Source organism: Aphis gossypii, chromosome 1 (assembly GCF_020184175.1).
Source record: "Aphis gossypii isolate Hap1 chromosome 1, ASM2018417v2, whole genome shotgun sequence".
Taxonomy (NCBI): domain Eukaryota; kingdom Metazoa; phylum Arthropoda; class Insecta; order Hemiptera; family Aphididae; genus Aphis; species Aphis gossypii.
Genome location: NC_065530.1, coordinates 46,880,169 through 46,893,928, shown reverse-complemented (window position 1 = coordinate 46,893,928; position 13,760 = coordinate 46,880,169). Strand labels below are relative to the sequence as shown.

Below are 13,760 nucleotides of genomic sequence, written 5' to 3'. Positions count from 1 at the left end.
ACAAGTAAAAAACATTTTGATATTTAAATTGTTTGATTTAAAAAAATGGTTGAAGGTATACTGTGGTATTATACTTATATTTGTATAATAATTATTAATTAAGCACATTATTCAAACTCCTTACATTGACATCGTACTGAGGCCGAAACGAATAACTCTACAGTCGAAGGTCTTCCTACACTTTTCGTATGCTCATTACTATACAACGTATACAGTGTATACATAGTACACCCTAATGATATTCATGAGCAAATGATAATGGACATAAAGGCGAAAATAAATGTGTTGATTATTTTTTTGTTATTTTTTTTTTTTTATTATTTTTATTCTCACGGCAGTCGACGAAAAAGAACATTCTCGTTCTATTCACTATTGTTCATTTCTAGACGTGATGGGTTCCGGAAACCCTATTATTTTTTTCACTAAGTTGTTTTTTGTATCGTTTAATACAGGGTACAACCGCTGCAGATGTCTTTAGATGGAAATTATTTTTATGTACAAGAAACGCAACAGACGGTAACCACGCAGTAGAGAATAATATTATAATATATAGTATAATGATAATTATTACATCCGTGGTATACACGCAACTGTATTTTAACCTAGGCTAATGTCATACGATTTTATTTACGACTCGTTTACCTTGGACGAAAAAATAATTTCATTACGTTGTATGTATATAGTATATTATTATTAATTTAAGTATCAAAGACAAGACCATATAATGTTTAATTGATGATTGATGTACTCTGCAGGAATTAGGTTCTCTGCTGTAACTTTAAATCTCAATGTTGCAGATTTCCGTCTCACGATCTTTATAAACAGTGGGTATTAAAGCATTGTATTAAATATGTTAACGATGGTTATGCACCGCAATAATATCTACAGACGCCAATGTTTATAAAATACCATATAGGTATAGTTGAATACTTGAATCGAAATCGACTACACTTTCGATATATATAAATAATAACACATATTAAACGCGTGATATTTATGTAAGATTTCCTTCGGCAAAAAATATAAAAACACGGACTCTGGGCTTATCTATAAGTAATAAGTACCTATATAACATTATACACATTTAGTATTTCAAAATTCACATCAAGAGAATACCACAAAAGTATTTCAACAAGAAAATTGATTCAGACCAACCGTTATGTATATTTTTTTGACTTATAAGAATGTACGCGGTTTCACATATAATATCATACGAAATCGCTTATACATATATTATTATAGGTATCTTCAAATTATAATACCGCACAATCATACATGGCGACGTATATGTATAACCTTATATAATATAACCGTATATGGACAGGTACGACACGTGGACACAATATTATTGTGGTTTACTTTTTTTTTTTAATAAAAACCACGCGTTCTGTGTGTAGGTTTAATTATAACCTATATTTTCGTTTATTGTGTGTATCTATGTTCGAGATGATCGCCAATAATGAAATTGCATGCGTAATTCGTAAATCACAATATTGCGCCACGACTGTAATATCTATATATATATATATTATATTATATATACACCAACACAGAAGACAAGAGTATATTATATCAGTCGTATAGGGCCAAGTTCATTATTTAACAACTGTTCATATTATTATTATATAGTTCATAGCATTATATAATACAACAGTTGATAATAAATAATCTACTAAACGTACAGGAAGATGAAAATTATTGACGTCATAACATTTTCTGCAGATAATACAATATACCTATATGCATACAAATATATAATAATTTATTAATAACGATTAATAGTATAATGTGTCTCTTTCGAATATTATTGTTAAATAATAATATGGGTCGAATCGTGGCGAGATGATGTCACACGAACACGTTAAGGTTATTGCGTCAACAATTTACTGTGATGAGAAGATAATAATGTTTATTGTACCATGTTATAGCATGTTAGCGTCACTTAAATGGCTCGAAAAACGCAAATCGACACGACGACAACGATAGCGATGTATTGTTGGCACAATAAATTATATTATAATCTTCCGATGATAAAATATAGCCAACTTATATAGTATAATAACTCGACGACTTATAAACATTTAAAAAAAAAATACTTAGTTGCTGGTCTCGTATATATCGCATAATAATAACTGGAAAAAGAACTAAAAACAAAAGAGCGAAGAGAGTCTGGTGAAAGTGTGGATACCATTGTGGACGCGGGGCGGCGTGGAGTTGCATGTGCTATTATTCACATCTGTCATGAATATTATTCCCACAGGATGAAAGTTTCGTAAGCATAATAATCATCATATAGATATAGGTAGGTAACCGTAAAGACGAATACGACGATATAATTTATTATATGGCGCAGACAAAAAAAAGATTTACAAGGTGAATCTTTTGAAGGTAAATACTTATTTCCTTAAAAAAAAATATTACCTAATGTTTTGGAAATATTTTTCTTACATAATATAAAGTCATTAGAAATCAACATTTTTTTTTTTAGTAATTTCTTTTACTATTCTATTCTGTATCTCTGTATCATTAATATGTTTTTACTTATGTGAGAAAACATTTTTAATTTCATTTTTTTAAATCGAAAAATTTTTTTACGAACTTCAATAAAAAAAAAAATACACAGAATAAAAACAAAACTAATTCAAATAATATGGTAATTATTATACAAAATTAACTTGAAAAAGACATAGCTAATCAAAAATAAATAGGTACTCATATGAATTCACGATCACATTAATATGTATTATAGGAAACAAAACCAGAGACAAAAATGCAAAATTGCAACATTCAACACTAACTTAAAAATATTATAGTTCAAATAATTTATGAATACCAGAATACACAACCCTAAAAAAATCAACATTATATAAGACATAAATAACATACCTACATTCTGAAATGAGAAAAACACCAAACTAAATCAAATCAAAAACTATACATAGGTAAGAAAACTCAACTTTTAAATAAAACGATAAAATTGTTCAAAATCATCTGCAATAGGACACACCAGACTAACCTATAAGAATATCTTAGGTTAAAGGTGACAGGGTGAGTGTTCTGTGTACGAATCTATGGTCTAACAATCAGGCTAACAATAAAAAATATGATGCACATGATGAATGTTGTGATAGTGTAAGCAAAAAAGTAAAACACTAAAAATATTACAGCCATAAAATTAATAAGAACAAAGTTGTATTTAAAAAAATGTTATATGTTATTATTGTTATTATTCAGATTCAGATTACGTAAAAAAATATTTCTATAAAAACGTTATTATACTTTTTGAGAACATTTTTACTTTTAAAAGATTCACGTCGCGTATTTAAGTGCACGAAATATGATAATAATTCATAAATATATTATTATGCGCACACGAACGGCCTAACTGCACGTTGCAATATATATAATATGTATTTATTTAAATTATTTTCATGCATTGCGTGCATAATGTTATAATGATATGTATGTCGATCGATGTGGTGGAATTGGAGCATTATAATATAAAGCTTAGGTCTTAGGTACCCTGTGGCAAGTTAAAATTTGTGCGCCCATTTCATTGTCGTTTGTTTCCGGAAGCCGTACGAGTCGTATACGACTACATAGGTGGCCTTGCGTGTGCTACCTATAGTTCTTAAACACCAACATGACACGGTCTCTTTTTTCTTCGACTGACACGTGTGCATTGATCCACATCGAGGTTGTACTGTGATAAAATCGTTATATATGTGTATAGTAGTTCAATTGATTGCGCACCTGTGTGATATCGCATATACGACGTATCATGAAATCGTGGATTAGAATAGACCATAAATAAAGTGTTTATGTAGTATACTACCATACCTTAGTAGTTATATTATATAGTTACAGTATCTAAGATCTATTGGTTCGAATTCGAATCATTCGTCAATCAATTCTCGACCCTCCAATTTCTCAACCCCTCCGGATTATTTCATCATCTGCTCTCATAAAGTGCTCACTGGATGACGATGTTAATTCAACTAAATTAGTTATTTTATTGTATGCACTATACATCGTTAAATATTTCATTACGATAAGATATATAATTCTTTATAAAATTAGAATTGTTTCCTATAAGTAAAACGTTTCCTCAAAGTAAATAACTTAAAAATGCCACAAGGGGGTAGTTATAGCACCAAAGTTTGAAATTACTAGTATAAATAAATTCATTGCTCGTTGTTGATGTGTAATTATATCCATTTGGCAATGGCTACTTCAGAAATCGATCTGTGGTATATTTACCGAGGATAGGATTGTTTTATGGTGACGTTAAAGATTAAAAAATAAAAATAAATCGAGTTCGAGTTATCGACGATCCGATAACGTTTTCACGATATTAGAACAGTGAATATAAGTTCAAAAAGTTCATTCAAACTGATTATATTGATTTTTGTTCGAGTTGAATAGATTGTTTTACAACAATAATACACGTTTCTAGTTAAATAACCAATTTTTTATTTTGTTACATTTTAAAAACCTTTCAAGTTCCAACAAAGTTCCCTAGACCTTCAAGTTTGTACTTCATAAAATCTATATAACACCCTACCATACACAACCTGAAATATTTCTCGTGCAGCTTACAATTTACAAATGTCAACAAAAGCGGGGAATCAAAACCGTTGAAAATTTCGTTTTTCAACCGTTTATGAAATTAAATGTAAACAAATCAGTCGCGTATAATAATGAGCACACACATGTGCACGTTTTGACAAAAACTATTTTTTTTTTATCGCGTCCGGTAGCAGCATAGATGTACAAATTAAATACGTCCGCTCGTGAACGTGTCGAGGACAACATTAATATTATTATCATTATTTTTATACGAGATGACTCCTCTGTAATATATAGGCCGTATCTGAAATAAAACCAATTATAATGCACCGATGCGATGTGGCGTACTATTAACCTACCTATTATAGCCATAACTTTATTACTATTTCGATACAAGGCGATGACATTTCAAATATTTGCAGTTTTCGACCATTATCATTACTATTTAAACCAGTTTCCTCGACATTTTGAAATCGAATCGGTTCACCGCCGCCGACTATTTCTCACGCTTCATTTATTTTATCTATTATTATTAATTTTTATATTATTTAAAACGTCGTCTACATCGCTATACGCTCGTACGTTTTAGCATTATATAATATTATTATATGTAAATGAAAATACAAGCACATAATAATAATACGTGCCTGGCCCTGGCTCGAGTCTTCGTCAGTCGTGACCTCTCGGGGTTCTACATAAAGTTTTTCGGGACAACGTCCTCTCGCGGCATTCAATAATAATGTTCACACATTACACATACATTTTAATAATACATTGTAACTTAATCAACGCGTAAGCCGGCAAACAACAGACCCGTATCTAATGTTTAATGAAAAGCAAATACTTTTCACGTCTTTTCGTTTGTACAATATGTACAATGGGTATATATTAGTATATTTAGTTAAGCCATCTCTGGGGCATTAACCAATATACAAATATGTTGTATGCATACGTGTTCCGGGTGTTTTTTTTTTTAAGTTCATTTTCGAAATACAGAGCTGGCTATAGACGAAAAATATTCATTGCGAATATTTGAATAATATACTATAATTATCATATGAAAATAGACTCAAATAACAATTATCATGATTTATGATACATGTATGATACAATATATTAACATTTATACTTTCAAACCTCGTAAAAAAATAACAACAATAGCCATAGACGCAATATAATCGTCTATTGTACAATTTAATGTAACAAAAAATAAGATAAATCATTTTTTATTATAATTCGAGGATCTTTAAGCTCAATCATTATAATGAATAAAACAATGCAATGATGGCAATGAAGCGTATCTCTAATGAAAAACCAAGACTAGTAATATAGGTAACCGTTAGATCGTATTTTTTAGAGATTGAATTTTAGTTTAATTAATTTGCAATAAAACAGAAAGAAAAATAGTTTTGAGAAAAAAGATACTTAGAAAAATCGAAAATTTTAGTTGCTATAAATAGCTCAAAAAAAGTCAAAATATTTTGAAAATTTAAACATGTATAGATTACGCTAACATAAACATTTGGTAAAAATTCAAGTATTTATAGTGATTAGTTTTTGAATTAAAATCATATAAAAAAAACTATTTTTTCGAAAACTGGTTTTACGTAAAAATTTTCGTTTTTCCGTCTCTTTTTTTTTTGTTTTTTTTTTTTGATTTTTTTGTAAACTGTTGAAAATTAACTAAGGATATTAACTTTTCCATCGGAAACCACTCCCGAAGTTTGAAATTGAAGCATTATTTCGAAAAATTATGCTGCGCACATAAAAAAAACACATATCATATTGTGAATCAAAACATTCATCACTTCATTCAGAATCTAAAATAATGTAGATAATAAGTGTATTTCTTCATAGACTATATTTTATTAAATCATAAAAATAAATATAACCCGGCTAGGATCAAAATTTTTTTACATACGCAATGATTTATGATTGGCGATTGCTTTCAAATGTAAAGACACGACTCGATTGCTTCAGTGGCCCACCCAATTCTTGTATCTATAACTTTTATAATTTTAAATAATCGAGTTCAGATATTTTATGACCGGCAAAAATATATGTAAACACATGTCTGCTTTTTAGCGTGTTTTGGCAAGGTTGGTAAGCGAAATATACGTCAAGAGCATTGCCGGAGTGCGAATTTATGGCTACTATCCAAAGCACTATAATTGGTCAGCATCGATGCAAAAGGACCTTTTTACACGGGTGCGATATTTTCAACAAAACAATGTACATAAAAACTACAATTTAAACGTGAACATATATATATAGATGTTCAAAAAATTAGCTGAAAACACTACGCGCTGCAGTATAAAAGCTATTTATCGTGGATTAACTTTTTACAAGCAAATAAGACTGAGAAAAACTTCATTGTTTTCAATCAAGTAATATTCTTTAAAAATGATTTCACTAACAATAGAAACTATATATAAAATATATACGTCATTCGCGTTTACACCATTATAAGCATTAGAGATAGCCAAATTAAAAACAACTTAAAATCTAAAATATAATTGACATGTGTTTTTGTAAGGCTAAAATATATATTCGAATAATAGTTAATCTAACATGATGTCCGTCCACTGGATATAATATATTAAGTATCAACGCGTATAACGTTGAAATTATGTGCAAGCTATGCATGTTCTGTATTAATATTTATCATGATGTAATGATTAAATACAAATACGCATGGGCATTTGAATAAATAGTTAAATCATTATAATTATTATTAATGATTTTTTTTTTAAGCATGTTTACTTTGGTTGCATTAATATTATTACATTAATACTTACTAATTTTTTAAGCGTTGAAACACATTTCTGATATATTTACACTTTTATTTTTTTTCACACTTTGTGAATGTTGAAATAATATGAGATTTAAATATAGGTATGTTTATATAAATGGTGTGGCAGATGCAAATTGACGTTAACATAATTTCCTAGTTAAAACAGTTAAGTTAATCATAAAAATACATTTCTTAAAATAGCGATTTTCTATTAAAACCTAGGAGTGACTACAAATGTCTACTGCAGTTTTTACTCAGATAAAACACGATTGAGCATATATTTCAGCAACAAGATTAAGCTTAGAATATTTTATGCGACGTTGCCACACTCGCATAGACAACATTTTGAAATTTATTATTTACACGTGTCATTATACTTATTAGTTATTATCATTATACCAAACTTGCACGAGCCATAAGCTATGAGCTGAGTTTGGCTTCATCAACAATATTATATCCATATGTTAAAATAGAATTAATCATAAAAGCTTTTGACTAATATTGAAATTGTAAAAATACTAATTATCTATTATATTATATTAAGTCAAATTGAAAAAAGATACCAAGGTAAATTTTATTTATTATTATCAAACAGATAAATTAACATATCAAGTAATTATCAATAATCCATAGTTATTTAATATGTGACTATAAAATCGTTTTATTACTTAACTCGAATCATTTATATTTTATTACCATATAATTATTTAAATTATATTCTTTTGTATAATATATCTAGTGTAAAATTGCAGCAACAGCGTAGAGTTTTTTTTTATGCTCAATCGTGTAGGTTTTCTATTGTACCTATTCGTGTATCCATTGATAAGTCAACAATTTTGACTCAATCGTGTCATAGTCTTTTACTTATACTCGAACCTATAACCTATATACATATATATTTAATTTATATACTGGATATTTTTATTTTAATAATACAAAATATTATATTATACCCATATACTGTAACAAACTTTAACTAAGATATTTAAGGATAATATTAACTCAAAATGTCGGTATTATGATCTATAAGTGATCTATTAGATCCTACAAACAAGTACGCACTACCTACAATATTATATTGTTATAATTGCAAAATACAGTAAATATTTTATATACAGCATATATATTTACAGTGTGAGTTAACGAATCGTGAATGTACAAATCGGAAATCGAATGTCACTATTGGTACAAATTGAAATTAAACACCATTCAGTAAGAGATACGAAGAGACGTGAAAAAAATGCGATTTGGCAGATGGGATCGATGATTCGAATGAAAGGGACATAATAATGCTGCTGTTATAAGGTTTGTGTTTATACACGTGCCAATCCCGTCATCGCACGCTGGGCTAGCGCCCGGAAAAGTTCGGACAACCAGCTCGTGAGTACGAAAAAAAAACACAGATAAAAGATATTTTTAAGTTTTTTTTTTTCATCCAACAGGAAAAGAGGTCCAATTAGTGTTGGTTCTTTCCTATATTATTATTAAGCCGTCGTAGTAAACGACCTGTAAAACCGAACGTTGCATTCGGGAAGTAAAACGATAAGACCGTGCCAAATCGGAATATAAGGGAGTCCTCTAATAAATTTTTATAAAGATTTTAAATAGTGTCTAGATTAATTATAATAGTTTAAAAATACAATTTATGATATTATAAAATTATGACAAGGAATCTTAATTCTTAGAAATTTATGAGTTATTATAATATTATAAATATAGTCGTTACTCATAAAACACTTTAATATATTTTACTAAGTTTTGATATTTTATTTTTTAATAATAATTACGTTTTACAATTTTCCTTAGTCTGCAACAGTGTAGTATAATAATTGATATTAACACTGGCTAATTACAATTATTCAAAATGGATGTTTAAGCATCTATAAAATTATTATGTATTCTGAGATAAAAAAATGTATAAAATGTAACAGCGTACTTAGAGTTCTTTTTTCTAGGGAAGGGGAGGGGGGTAATTAAAATTATAAAATTTAAATACCTGAACTAAACAAAAAATTTCGTAAACTTAAATAGATTATGCTTTATAAATATACAATAAATGTCTTTATAAAATAAGTAACACCTATTATTGGGACACACTGTCGCGCTAATACGTGGAAACGACATTTTTTTGGAAATACTCAAATATTCATAGCCCATAGGTACTCTCACATAAGATAATGTTTAGCTATATCATTTAATACTTATAAATATAATTGCATAAAACAATATTACAAAGGTATTTTAAAATGTAAATCGTTTATCTTATAATGATAAACAATTGGCTATACTCAAATAAAATACAATTTTAAATTTGAATAGGTTAATATATTTCAGTTTTCCGTTATTATTAACTAAAAAAGTACCTACATCTCATAAAAATGAATTCTTCCTAAAAATATCGAGTGAGGGAGTTGTCCCTCTGTTATTTCACCACTGATGTAACGACATAAATAAGCTTATAAATAACTACAGAATTTGTAGTATTAGACTAATTAGTCTATAAGGACCTTTAAGATCGGAATATGTAGTTAACTATATCTACCATCAGCGCAGTCACATACTCACATGGTCACGTTCTGTATCTTACATAATATGGTGTAACAGCAAACATTTTGGTGGAAAAAACTCGATACGTATTGTATGATTTGTATTTACCACCAATTTTTTAAATACCTACCTGATATCAATATGTTTACTATCAGTGATAACTGATAAAGAATGATACATATACATAAATACAGAAAAAATAGTTAACATATTCAATACCCGATAGACCGTACCCGACTCTTATGTTTTCATTTCTCGTATATTTAAACGGTTCGTTGGTCAATTGTAACGTAACTGAAAAAATAATATATTTTCTATTGATCACTGTATAGTGTATATCTATGTCACCCGGTTTCATTCGACTTGATATTCCGTACATCGAGCAATTAGCAATATAGCATTATAGCATTCATCCAATCGTTGTAAGTAAATTGTTATTAAATAATAATTGTATTCTCTTAAATATAGTAATTATTATTGTTTAGTACAGCATGTTTTCATTACATTAAATTTCCCATGTTCGAGAATATACAGTCTTGGCTGTCTTAAAATTTCCTTGGCAAAAGATTCACTCATCACATTTATTTTGGATCATTATTCTGTTCAAATAATTATTATTTAGACAATTTCATTTTACAACACTTTTTTGAAATACATTATTATGCGTTTAGGCTCATCACTCACTTTTAGGCTATTTAACTTATAGTAATAAATAAAATACTTTAATACCGTAGTTAGACACCACGTTTATATAAAGATTGATTATAATTATTTATTTAAATGGAACTTTATTATAATTCAAAACATTTAAACATTTTATGTACATAAATCACAAATAAAATTAATGATTAAGTATAATATTGTATAATTAAATAGTGTCTTAAAACACAATTGATCATGTTGTCAAAACCGGTGACCTCGCGGTTAAAATATCTTACGTAGGTATATAAATATCATTTAAATTATGCACTACGGTGTAAGGGTAGATTTCTTGTATTTTATTGTGAATTTATTTTAAGATTTTTGCAAAAAATAAACTAATTGTGTGTATATATATATACATCTTTTTTTATCTGTCTTCTGCGTGATAAAGATAAACCCGGTCGGCGAAATTTTGTTCCGCGTTACCATAACAGAACTTTGAACACGCGCCAAAATGTCTGGCAGGTTAAAATCCCTTGTTTTGTAAACCTCTACTTAGTATTTTAATGAATAGCATCGAGATCGTACATACCCTGGAATTAACATTTTGTAATCTCGAATATTCTATGATTTAAATCATTTTATAACAAATAAATAGATACATCGAGTTTTGGATACCACAAATTAGGCAATTGTTATTTTATACATAAATCGACTTCATTAGGTACCTTCTATTTTTCCCTATTTAAATAATCGTATTGTTTGCACGTTAATATTTATCCAAACAACTTATATAAAAAATTAAAATATAAAATGTTTAAAAAAATATTCAGTTGAGGAAAACGTGTTAAAATAATATAATTTTATTTCGGTATAAGTATATTATGAATATAAAAAAACCAACGAGGGATTTAATGATCTTAGCTCATGTTAAATCATTAATATTAATATTTTAATTCATACATTCAATGTGTTAAAAAATGCATGCGTCTAGTATTCTACGCCAAATTAATATTCGACAACTCTAAATTATTCCTTTTTTTTAAATTTATAATGAATTCAAGTATTTTTTAAGTTTTATTATAAATAGTTAATTAAAATTTTTTCATCAAGTATTATATAATAATACGTGTACATTAGGTCTAAAATAATATTGTTTTAAGGTTTTAATTTATATTATAATATTTGTACGTATTCGTAATTTATGAATTATTCAATTATGATGTATATTGTACTTTTGGTTAGCAGATTTTTCGAAATATTTGTTTTAACCTTGAATATATCGTTGTGTAAATTAGTACATTACTAATGATCATATTTTTGTAAACGTCTTCTGCGATCATATAAAAATAGTAAGCAATACATGTTCGCAAAAACGATTACATTTTCTATTGACCCTATTAATTTTGTCGCGAATTCGACAAGGTCATCGGAGACCACATTATCAATGTTCGCAAATATTTAATTTTGCCGTTTGTGCGTTGTCTACATTACATTTGTATACTTTATTTTAGTTTACAAATGCGCAGAGTTTATTTTGGAAAATTTTTTATGAAGTGGGCGCTTGCCGGCAAAATTGTTCTACTAAAAATAAAGCCAATAATGACCTTCATATATATCTCGTGCTGCAATTTTTTTTAAAAGGCGCCTAGACTATTATACTATAAATTTTTAACATATTGTTGATATTATACGATACGACTACAGTTACTGGGAACGATTAAACATATCAACGAAATTGTGTGTAAAATCTATCTCAAAACTGCTACAGCAAAACGTTATTTATTGTGAAAGACTGCATTATACTTATACAGTTATGAAAACTATATTTAATAAATGTATTGATTTTTTTTTTTTGCAATGAATTAGGATTGTACTCTTTTTTTAGATACGATTTTTTAATGATGAACTTGATTCATAAAATCTCTATAGATTGATACAATAACAACAACAAAACACACATAATATTTATTGTGTATTGCGAGGCGTAGGCGTATAGTCGACAACGTTATATAGTTCAACGGTTTTGTATTAATATTTATCGCGAGAATATTATCACATACATACAACTTGTTTACAATGAAATTTGGGTCGTGTCTATGTTACTATGGGGTTTATTTTTAATTGGCCTCATTCGCTCATGGGGCGTACAAATCGTCAAGTGGAATTTGACAAATACTGTGCTGGACACAAGTTAATATCCGAGCACTTAAAAACTATCGTATCAACCTTATTAGTAAAATCAACAAAATAAAAAACAATACGAGAGAACTATAATAAAATGTTTTTGTTAGTATGTTCTACAGAAACCAACTAAATTTTATACATCCATACACTATTAAGTTATTAAACTTGGGTACATAGATGGATCTTCTAAAAAAATGCCACAAAAAGAAGAAGAGAAAAACGAAAACTTTTGTTCTTTAGTCTTTAGAATTATTAATATTTTACATTAGTACATATTGTTTCTAACTGATTGTAAGTATGTCAATTGTAAATTTTCAGATGTTATCTTTAAATACTTAATAGTTGCTATATTGTAATAAATTAATGTAAATAACTCCAGATCATCGATAAAAATTTGATAGACGATATTATTGTATTAAAATATGTAAATTAATTAGATTGGTAGTTTTATTATATTTCAATGTGATTTATACTGATATTTTTAAGAATTTTTATGCAGCAATAAACAATGGAAGCAGAGGAGTAGTATTGTTCACACAAAGCCTCCTCTGCTGTCGGTTAAACAGGAAAAAAGGTATTTATAACATATATATATATATATATAATACATAAATAATAGTACATTATGTACAATGCACATTGATACATTTAGTTGAACGTAGGTATACATATCTAAATTATTATCAATTACCTAATTTATAGTTTATTTACCAAACTACAACTTAAAAATTATTGGTAATAATGTAATATACTAATACACATATATGTTTAATTGGATAAATAAAGAAAAAATTTATTACTTTTTTTTGTGTTTAATAAGTAGGTATTGCTGCATTAAATCCCAATAAATAGACGGTCGGTAAAAGTAAAATAATAAATGGGAAATTTTCTGCGTTATACTATAAAACCGTATTAATCGATGATATTGTAGATATATCAGCTATGTACCTATAATAATTATTATATGTTTTATTTTTACACAGAAATAAAAATATAATCAACTGGAATTACTACAAGGCTA

The 13,760-nt window shown here is 27.8% G+C and overlaps 1 protein-coding gene across 2 annotated transcripts in view; it reads right to left on the bottom strand.

Annotated features, from left to right (window-relative positions):
• Positions 1-13,760, bottom strand: part of LOC114122872 (tropomodulin) — a 47,902-nt gene that overhangs the window by 18,581 nt on the left and 15,561 nt on the right. The gene's annotated exons all lie outside the window — the stretch shown is intronic.